The sequence below is a fragment of the Papaver somniferum genome, chromosome 5 (assembly GCF_003573695.1).
Source record: "Papaver somniferum cultivar HN1 chromosome 5, ASM357369v1, whole genome shotgun sequence".
Classification (NCBI taxonomy): Eukaryota; Viridiplantae; Streptophyta; class Magnoliopsida; order Ranunculales; family Papaveraceae; genus Papaver; species Papaver somniferum.
The window spans coordinates 136513471-136524764 of NC_039362.1; the positions used below are offsets into that span (position 1 = coordinate 136513471).

At 38.3% G+C, this 11294-nt stretch overlaps 2 long non-coding RNA genes across 2 annotated transcripts; both read left to right on the top strand.

The window, feature by feature from the left end:
• The first annotated feature begins 7438 nt into the window (after positions 1-7438).
• On the top strand, positions 7439-9159 carry LOC113277849. Its single transcript, XR_003325167.1, has 3 exons — positions 7439-7489; positions 7600-7674; positions 9135-9159. It is a non-coding gene; the product is annotated as an uncharacterized LOC113277849 (long non-coding RNA).
• A 1099-nt stretch (positions 9160-10258) lies between these two features.
• On the top strand, positions 10259-10860 carry LOC113277850. The gene is made up of 2 exons (XR_003325168.1): positions 10259-10341; positions 10466-10860. It is a non-coding gene; the product is annotated as an uncharacterized LOC113277850 (long non-coding RNA).
• The last annotated feature ends 434 nt before the right edge of the window (positions 10861-11294 follow it).

Here is an 11294-nt window from a genome sequence, read left to right on the forward strand (position 1 = left end):
GAAAAGTGGTTTGTGAATAACAACTATATAACGTCCTCTAAGAATGTTTCAATGATTGAAATGAGAGTTTAAATTATATAACCATGGTTGGATATAAACATTGTGTGGTAACTCATACGTGCGTAAATCCTTATTTCTTGAACCAAAGTATGCGTACTTTGCTCCTCAGGAAAACCGGAACTAAAGTCCGCGTACCAGTACGCGCACTGTCGGAAGTTCACATCCCGTGAATTTCTGCTGGAGTTTGTGAACTAAAAAAAAACTTAGTCCGGGTACTTAAGTCCGCATACCAGTATGTGTACTTAAGTTGGTTATTTTATAAAAACGATTATCCGTGAACTTAAACTTATATAAACTAAGAATGCAATTTTGCAAACCGTGGCTATAAAGTTCATGAATCGATTCGAGTGAATCAAATCGTTTTTTCTTCGACTGTGTCTTGTATACTTCTATAAGATCTAAGCAATTGAACAACTCTCTAACTAGTTCATTTGAGTCATTTGAACTAGTTATGGTAAAGAAGAATATGGTTGATATGAAAGTGCTCACATGGCTAACCATTTGGTTAACTACTGCTGAACCAACTAAATGTACATGTTTGGTTACGGTTACACAAACCTAAATAGAAGTGAATTTTATTTGTATGTAACAAGCTAAGTTTCGATCTAACAGTTGAAAGATATTAGCTTGAATCTAATCAGGTTTTCATCTAACGGTGAATATTGAATGCTTTGTTACTAAGCTAACATTGATTGCAAACCCTGATTTGAAAGACTATATAAAGGAGAACTCTAGCAACTGGGAAACCTAATCCCCACACCTCCTGTGTGATACTAGTTGTATTAGCTAGAGTCGATTTTCCTTTAACCTTAGGTTTCTATCGAGACCCTGTAGGTTAACGACTTGAAGACTTCATTGGGATTATGAAGCCAGACCCAACTATTTTCTTTGTAGTTGCGTGATCTGATCTTGCTGTTTCTATCGTACTAAGTACAATCATATGATTGGATTGAGATTGATTTCTCCGATAGGCAAGATTAAAAGAAGTCACAAATATCTTCGTCTCATCGTCTGTGATTCTGCAATATCTTCTTTCGCTAGTCGATTAAGATTATTGTGAGGTGATTTCTAATTCTAGGCTGTTCTTCGGGAATATAAGTCTGGGTTATCAATTGGTTCCTGTTCACCTTGATTTATCAAAAGACGGAACAAAAAATCGTAGGTATTTCTGTGGGAGACAGATTTATATATTATCGTAGACTTTTCTATGTGACACAGATTTGTTTATTAAATTCTTCAACTTTGGGTCGTAGCAACTCTTAGTTGTGGGTAAGATCAGATAAGGGAATCAAATGCGTAGTATCCTGCTGGGATCAGAGACGTAAGGAACGCAACTGTACCTTTGATCAGTGTGAGATTGATTTGGGTTCATCTACAGTCCAGACCGAAGTTAGTTTGTAGTAGGATAGTGTCTGTAGCGGTTTAATATAGTGTGTGTTTAATCTGGACAAGGTCCTGGGGTTTTTCTGCATTTGCAGTTTCACCGTTAACAAAAATTCTGGTGTCTGTGTTATTTCTTTTCCGCATTATATTTTGTTATATAATTGAAATATCACAGGTTGTGTGTTGAATCGATCAATTGGGGAAATCCAACCTTTGGTTGTTGATTGAAATTGATTGATCCTTGAACATTGGTCTTTGGTACCGTTTAAGTGATTTCTCTTGTATTCAATTAGACACGCAGATTTCTATTTGCTTGAGTAAGTATTGAATCGAGAAAGTGAGATATAACTCTTTGATATACTTTTATTAAGATTGAGTCTGACTGTCTAGTTGATTCTATTAAAAGTATATTGGAGTTAGTCCATACAGATTGCTAAGAGAAATATTAGGTGTGGTTGTTAGACCCCCGCCTTTTCAATTGGTATCAGAGCAGGCAAACACCTTTAGAGACCTTACAAATCTGTGTTTGTAGCGATCTGACTTTATGGACGATAAGAATATCTCAGATAACGCAACATCAACTCAGAGTCAACCTTGTGAGTTTCAAAATCCTGAAGCTTCCAAGAAAAACTCTGTTTCTGGTCCTTTGACTGAATCTGCATTTAACTAGGAAAAATCTCTTGATAAATAGTTGGATGGTCTCTAGGATGACAGTGATTCAGAAGAAGGAAAAAGTATTGATGAGGAAGTCTCTCAATATATCAAGCTTTTTGACCATGCTTTGAAAGAAAAAAATTCAACTACTTGCTTGAGTAAATACATGGCACCTCTCTGTCAAGAAAACAGGAAACTGAGAAAACTCTTTAAAGGTTATGATTATGGATATAAACTTTTACAATCTACCGTTAAAGATCGAAGAGGAAGTACTCTCAAAAGGGTCTGAATGTAATAATCTTCTTCGAAATCTCTTTGTGTTGAAAGAAAGACTTGAAGAATCTGAAGCAAAATATGACTCTCAACAAAAATGTTTCAATGACAGAGAACTCAGTCTTCTCGCCAAAGAAAAATCCTTGGAGACTGACCTTGATGCTGCTCTTGATAAAGTGAAATCATTGTAAGAGAGTCTGAGTAGATTCAATTCTAGCTCTACAAAATTATCTTCTATGCTTGGGGCATGTAAAAAACATCGTGATACACATGGTCTGGGCTATAAAGGAATAGACGCTCCAGAAACTAGTAAGACCAATTTTATTAGAGTTATGATAACTCTTCATGTAAAATACCTGTTGCAACTTGTAATGTTCCTAGGAACAAAGATTATGCTCCTTCTAAATCTTCTCACCTTTAACTGCTATAATTGCGGAAATAAAGGATATCTTGGAAGAAGATGTAGTTTTCGATTAAGCAATGAAAAACTTCACAACATTCTTGCATGGATGTCTAAAGAAGTTACTAAACCTATCTCTCATGTTATTGGAGTAAAAGGCATTGTCGGCAATCAAGAAAAATACTGTGATGAGTCTTTTCTTAATTGTGGTTTTAAGACTAAAAATGCCTACAATGGTAGAAGAAAGAACGGCAGAAGGGAAAATGACTCCTCAAATAACTCTAAGAAGAGAAAAAGGAATAGGAGAAAGAAAAGAAAGCCAAATTCCTTATCTCCTTCTAAAGAAGACAGTGAACCCGAGGTGTCTGCTCCAGATTTCATTCTTATCAATAATCGAGTCTCGAAGCTCAAGATCAGCATAAACAGACTCAAACGGAGCATCAAAAAGGCAAGGAAAGTAGCAGGTTCAGGTATTCCTTGTTCCCCTTTGGTTAAATCTCTTTCTTCTAATCCTAGTAATTTTTCTGAAATTCTTCAAGAAGGAAAGAGAGAAGAAGTCAATATTCTTTATGAGCAAAAAGCTCATCAAAATACACATGACTACTCAATGTAGCATCCTTCTTGTAATATGGAAGGATGCTTATAATTCTCAAGAAACCTGTGTGTCTTGAGAAAGTAGTTGGTGTTATATTTTATTTTACAAAACGATGATCATTAAACTGTTGAGCCTTTCTCCAGTACTTTACATGATGTAATGATTTTTGATCGTTCACTCTTGAGAATAATTTCTTGTTGATTGCCTTGATTGTAACATCCCGTGTTTTTAGCATGGCACATGCTGAAAGATGCGCCATGGCATGGGATGAAGCTTCATCCAAATCTTATGTTGCGTAGGAGAAGGAACATTGGACCTTGGCCAATGCATTGACAGGGAACAACCAACATGGCTGGACATCGGGTTGGCAGCGGACATCCATCATGGTCGGACATTGAAACTGGCCTGTGAGCCGGAACTGAATGTACATCCATTACGGCCGTACATCGCAGTTGGACAGAATGGTAAGGTGCATCCATCATGGCCTGGGGAGTTGATGAATGATTTTTGCTCCCCCAATTTGAGTTCTAAAAATGTCAAATTAACATATATAGGGAGGGGTAGTTGGTTGATGGTGCATATGCGGACTATGCATCGAGTAACCTTCATAGCTTAGACGGAAGAGTATAAATGACGCATAAGGCTCATTTATAGTTGCGTAGCCTCAAGAAGAGGGCATTTGATGCTTAGGCATCGTTATGCCGTATATGCGGACCAAACGTGCATCAATTGGATGCATTTTGACGGAACGACCTATACAGACTAGGCTATTACCTTTATTGCTTGGACACGGTCTCGCAAACGAGTTGGTTTAAGATTATGTCCCTTGGAGGATTAACTAAGGTCTATGCTTGATCCCTTTAGAGTATGGAAGGATACGTAGGCAGCCGCAATGAGTTGCAGTATTGCCGGTCCAGCACGCTGTCGCTCATATCATCTGTCTCGGTATGGAGATGCAAGAGATGATTGGGGACAAACTTGATGAGGCTAGTTGCATACCATTTCATGGATGCTCATACTTTATATGAAGCCATTCGATTTAGGCATATACCAATGGCGCATTGGGCATGACCTCGAAAGTGAGTTATGTTGGAACGCAAGTTAGCGGAGCTTGCATAAGCCTAAGGAAATGCTACAGTTGCTCAGCTAGATAGGAAATTCAGTGATGAATTCCCTACGTTGAGGCAATGCATGTAAGGTGCATTGGCCAAAGCCTTCAAGGCTTTATACCCAACATGTGGTAAGCTGGAATGGTGTGGAAGCTAAGTTAGCTGCATCATGCTCCACGAGCATGCTTGGAATGGAAAATGGACGTCCATTTTCCTAGATATGAGGCCCGGATCGTAGCTTCATCATGGTGCACCGGGGGAGTTACGGCCTGGGGGGTGACGCGCCAAAGGCGTAATTTTTCGGTCCGTCATATATGGTATCAGAGCAAGTTCTGAGAAAACTCTAGGGATTGTGCGAAGTGGACTTGTCCACGAGTATTTTTCTTAATGGAAACTTAAAGTTGGAGAGTAGGCCAACTTTTTCACGGAAAGAGTTTGTAACTGCTATGCCAGTTACTATGCGAATCGAGTTGAGCTTGTTTGAGTGCTGTGAGTTTGCCTGGCCTAAGTGGATATCCGGAAGACCGTATGGGACGGTGGGTAGACAGTGGGACTGATCATCCTCACACGTTGGCAACTGGCCAATGGTGTGCGTTGTCAGTCCCGGCTAGCATCCCACTTACGAGTGGCAACCTGGATGACCGTCAAGGACGGTAGGAAACTAGAAACTGTTCGACACAGTACTGTGCTAAAATATTGTCATTTCGATGACACCATTCAACTTGTGAACCTTAGGGATTCCTAGGTAGTAGTATGGGATGCCACCTAGGATACCTGGTCGAGATATCCTCTTGGCACTGGCCAATTGTGATTCTTGGTATTGATGTGGAAACTTTTGGATTCCTTGGCAGGCGGTATGGGACGGTTGCTCAGAAGTTCTAAATTGTTGTTCACGATAACTTGAAGAAACCCGTTATTTCTGAGCATCTGGTATGAGACTTTTTCTCAGGAAATCCAAACCGAAGAGATTGTCCACAATATCTTTGATTTTGAATTTTGAGGATGAAATTCGTTGAAGGGTGTGATAATGTAACACCCCGTGTTTTTAGCATGGCGCATGCTGAAAGATGCGCCATGGCATGGGATGAAGCTTCATCCAAATCTTCTGTTGCTTAGGAGAAGGAACACCGACCCTTGGCCAATGCATTGACAGGGAACAACCAACATGGCTGGACATTGGGTTGGCAGCGGACAGCCGTCATGGCCGGACATTGAAAGTGGCCTGTGAGCCAGAACTGAATGTACATCCATTACGTCCATACATCGCAGTTGGCCAGAATGGTAAGGTGCAACCATCATGGCCTGGGGAGTTGATAAATGATTTTTTCTCCCCCAATTTGAGTTGAAAAATTTTCAAATTAACATATATAGGGAGGGGTAGTTGGTTGATGGTGCATATGTGGACTATGGATCAAGTAAGCTTCATAGCTTAGCCGGAAGAGTATATTCCTAAGGCTCATTTATAGTTGCGTAGCCTCGCGAAGAGGGCATTTGATGCTTAGGCATCGTTATGCCATATTGCGGACCAAACGTGCATCACTTGGATGCATTTTGACGGAACGACCTATACAGACTAGGCCATTACCTTTATTGCTTGGCCACGGCCTCACAAACGAGTTGGTTTAAGATTCTGTCCCTTCGAGGATGAACTACAGTCTGTGCTTGATCCATTTAGAGTAGGGAAGTGTACGTAGGAAGCCGCAATGAGTTGCAACATTTCCGGTCCAGCACTTTATCGCTCATATCATCTAATCGGGAGATGATTGCGACATTCTGGCCTCTCATATCATCTTTATGGGTATGGATATGCAAGAGATGATCGGGGCCAAACTTGATGAGGCTATTTGCATTCCATTTCATGGATGCTCATACTTCCTATCAAGCCATTTGACTTAGGCATGTACCAATAGCACATTGGGAATGGCCTCGAAAGTGAGTTACATTGGCATGCAAGTTAGCGGAGCTTGCATAAGCCTAAGGAAATGCGACAGTTTCTCATCTAGATAGGAAATTCATCATGTTGAGGCATATAAGGTGCATTTGCCAAAGCCTTCAAGGTTTTATACCCAACATGTGGTAAGTTGGAATAGTGTGGAAGCTATTTAGCTGCATCATGCTCCACGAGCATGATTGCAATGGAAAATGGACGTGCATTTTGTCTAGCTATGAGGCACGGATCCTAGATTCATCATGGCGCACCGGGGGAGTTACGGCCTGCGGGGCGACGCGTCAAAGGCGTAATTTTCCCGTCCGTCACATTGACTTTCAACAATTCTCTTTCCCTTGAACTAAGAAGGTGATCCTTTGTTTAGAATTATTCTTGAGTTTCTCAAGACTTAATATAAATTCGACTCCACTATTCTCCTGGTCTCATACCAGGATTGTGATAAGTGCACGTACACCTGACCCATACGCACGTATACGAGTTTCTCTAGGGTTTTCCATAAAACTCTCTTATATACATATGTTTCTTGACTCTTGATTAGAGCTGTCAATTAGTAACCCGGCCCGCGGGTTGACCCTAGCTCGGCTTGTTTCAACCCGGCTTGGCTTGTTTCCTAAACGGGCCGGTCTAGGTCTGTTATATCTGACCCTAATAGAAAACAAGTCGGGCTAGGTCTAACCCGCGGGTTACCAGCCAACCCGTTAAATTATGATAATAACCTGTTATCGGAGGTATCGGTAGTATTTCACCTGCTACCCAGGTAACCGAGTACTTCTCATTCTTATCTAAGTTTTCTAAAGAAAGAGAAATCAGAAAACTTCTCTTCAAGTTTTAGATCTGGACTGGAGTCTGGACTGGAGGCAGAGGTATTCGTGTTCGTTTTTTTTCTAACTTAAAACTAAATAGGGTTGTTTTTTCTATTCTGAGTTCTAGATTAGATTTTGATCTTTAAGTTTAACTATAATGATCTTTTTTTTTTTAATTTTCTAACTATCTGTTATTCTGTTTGATTTTCAGGGGTTAGGGTTAGGGCTTTACTCGTAATCAACTAACCAAGTTTTATCCTTTAGGTTGTTTTTTCACTTCTAAGTTATAGATTAGATTTTGATCTTTAAGTTTAAATTTAATGATCTTTTTTTTTTTTAATTTTCTAACTATCTGTTTGATTTTCAGGGGTTAGGGCTTTCTTTAGACTACCGTTGAAGAAGAATAGGAAAAATTGGCCGATGATTTTACTTCTACTTTCCTAATCTAGGTGAGTAGTCCTAAGTTTTTAATGCATAACTTGTTTTAAGTACTGTTAGGTGTTTGTGGAAATGATTCTTAGAACCCCAATCCCCTTTTCACGAATTTGTGTCATTTATTGTTAACTCATGTCTCTTAATGTCAATCTATCTCTTAATGTCAATCTATAATAAATTAATAATGCATAGCTTGCTTACGTTATGCTTGTGAATATTTATTTGAATTACAAAGGTTTACTGATTCTGAAAATGGAAATGAACTCCATATGCAGCATGTCAGAATCAGAAAGCACATGTTTTATTTTGGCTTACATGAAAGTGTAAAAAAGCATACTTTTGTTGGCTTTGCCTTTGCCAGTTTGCGATGTGTACTTGTTGGGATTTTAATTATTGACAGCTCTAGTCCCCTGTGATGTAGCTCAAGGCTTACTAATTTTGATTTTTGAATTCTTTATGTAGCTTCTTAAAATGTCAGTTGAAGAAGACCATGACGATGTCATGAGTGAAGAGGATATCACAGTAGTAGAGTCGATGACAATTCAAGAGCATGCTTCAAAGAAAAGGAAATTTACATCAAAAGTATGGAATGATTTTGATTGGTCACGAGACAAAGATGGTAAAGAAAAGGCTACGTGCAAGTATTGTGGGAAGGAATATGCTTATGACAGTCAGAAAGGAGGAACATCAACTATGTCAAGGCATTTAAAGAAGTGCCCTAGACTGAAGATGCAAGATGTGGGGAAACTTTTGTTATCTACAAATAATGGAGAACTGGCTACTCGTGCACGAAAAATAGATCAATCAAAGTTTCGGGATTTAGTTGCAAGACTAATTATTGGTAAAAATCTCCCCTTTAATTGTGTAGAATGGACTGAATTTAGGGAGTTATGTAGTTATCTGAATGTCGATGTTGAAACCATATCAAGGAATACTACAAGGTCTGATATTCTTAAAATGCATAAGTTCCAAAAAGAAGTTATTCGCAAGAAATTACAATGTGCTCCAGGTAAAATATGTCTAACATCAGACATGTGGACCTCCGTCAACACCACTGGATACATAAGTTTAACAGTACACTTTGTTGATCAAGATTGGGTATTGCAGAAGTTTCTTTTAAATTTTTCTCCACTGCCACCACCCCATACTGGTCAAGCACTTTCAGATAAGTTATTTCTGATGTTAAATGATTGGGGAATTGAAGGAAAAGTAACCAGCATCACTTTGGATAACGCTGCATCAAATACTTCATGTGTTAAGATAATGAAGAGTCGATTCATTGCAAGGAATGTTATGTCGGATACTGGGAAAAGAAACTTTCATATAAGGTGTTGTGCTCACATAATAAATCTTATTGTAAGATATGGACTGACAGAGATTGATCCAGCAGTAATCAATATAAGGTTAGCAGTGAAGTACCTTAAAGGTTCACAAAGAAGAAAACAAAATTTCTTGGATACTGTCAGCGATTTAGGAATGTCAGTAAAGATGGGTGTTCGAAAAGATGTTAAGACAAGATGGAATTCTACTTATCTTATGTTGCAAAGTTGTATTTCGTATGAAAAAGTCTTCACTCATTTGAGGTTGGTGGACCCTGACTATGCATAGTCTCCTAATGGGGAAGAATGGGAGCAAATCAAAGTGGTCACGAAGTTTCTCAAGGTCTTTTATGACCTCACGACTCTATTCTCTGGAAACAAGTATCCTACTTCTAATTTTTATTTTGATGGGGTTTGTCAGATTAAAGTATTATTAGATCAAGAGACAACTAATGACATTGAGTTCATCAGAAACATGGCGAAGAAAATGCAAGAAAAATTTGCCAAGTATTGGAAAAAATTGAGTCCAATATTGGCAATGGCAGTCGTTTTAGACCCTCGATTGAAGTTTGAATTTGTAGAGTTTACTTTAGAAAAGGTGTATCCTGTTGAGCGTGAAATGAAGAAGGAAGTTGATATTATTAGAAAAAGTATGGCGGCACTCTATAAAGAGTATCATATGGCGTCAACTTTAAGAGGTTCGACAACCAATGAAACTCAGAATTCGGGTACTGTAAATGGTGAGAATTCTGGACGCAATGGAAGTGCTTTTATGCAGGTGATATTTCTTTAAGTTTTAACTGCTTGAACATTTCTATAACTGTCCATATAGAACTTGTAGTTAATTGTTGAAGTTTTTTAATGCAGGAATTTGCCGCGGCAAAAAAAAATGGTGGTCAACAATCTGACAAGTCAGAACTAGAATAATATCTAAGTGAGTCATCAGGATCAATGTCAACTGATTTTGACATCTTGAAGTATTGGAGAAGCCAAGAACTACGATACCCTAATCTTACAAGAATGGCAACCGATATTTTATCAATTCCTATTTCAACTGTTGCTTTGGAATCTGCATTTAGCCTTGGGGGAAGGGTACTTGACAGATATCGCAGCTCCTTATCACCTGAAAGTGCCGAAGCATTGATAACAACTCGTGATTGGATATATGGAATCGGTAAGAGGCTAAGTATCTTGAGTAATATTTAAAATTAGTTGTAAGTCTATTTAACAATATATATGAGATTGATAATTACTTATTTTCAATTATATGTAGGATCTGCATCAACTGATGTTGAGGAAGTGAAAGATAATGATATTAGTGAGGATGTATTGGCATTTGAGCCAGCAAACAACAATGAGGCAGTAAGTTCTTATGCGTCTAATTAGTATCTTTACTTCAGCGATATAAAGCGGGTAATTATGAAAATTCTATTTATTTACATTAACACATCCTTTTGTTTGATATACTTTTTGCTGGAAATTACAGATTCATACTGGAGCATCTTGAAGTGATACACTTCTAGACACACAATTACAAAGATACATGGAAAAAGAACATTTTTTGGGCACTGATTTAGGAAATATTTTGGACTTCCATATGATATCACTGTCTCCTATTTTTTGTATAAATATGAAGGGAGACACTAACGATATATATTGTATATGTGACTGCATATGAGGGTTTAGGTTGTGATTCAAGATTTCAAAGTCAGTTCAGTAGACGGTAGCTTCAGTTCAGTACTTCAGTTTGTCCACTTTTGTATATAAAAGGAAAAACATAGATAATAGTTACTGTCACTTTGAGGATTCTTATATGAATCACAATCCTGGACCTATATCCTTAATTCCTTATTAATGAATATGATACTTTTTGTGCAGGAATTGGTTGTTATTATGGTCTCCTCTTCACTAGTGATGAAGTGTTTTAGACTTTTAGTAGGTGATACTGTGGTAAACTGGTAGGCAGTAAAAGTGGAAGTTTGTATTTTTTTTTTTGGTTTTATATATTTATGTAACTATGTCTATATGTATTCCACTCCACAACTTTGGTTTGGTTCATTTCAATCATGTTTTAGTTGTATTGTGGAATCTGTAATCTGTTTTCAGTATGCACTTTTTAGTATTTAGACTTGTGGTTGTTTACCATATTCATATTTTTAGCACAAAAATAATAAAGTCAAATTTACCAGCCAACCCGCAACCCGTCAGAGCCAACCCGTCTAGGGCTAGGGTTGGGGTTTTGGGCTTGTACATGAATAGTACTAGGGCTAGGGCTGACCCTAACCCGTCCATGGCTTGTCAAGCTAGGGTCGGGT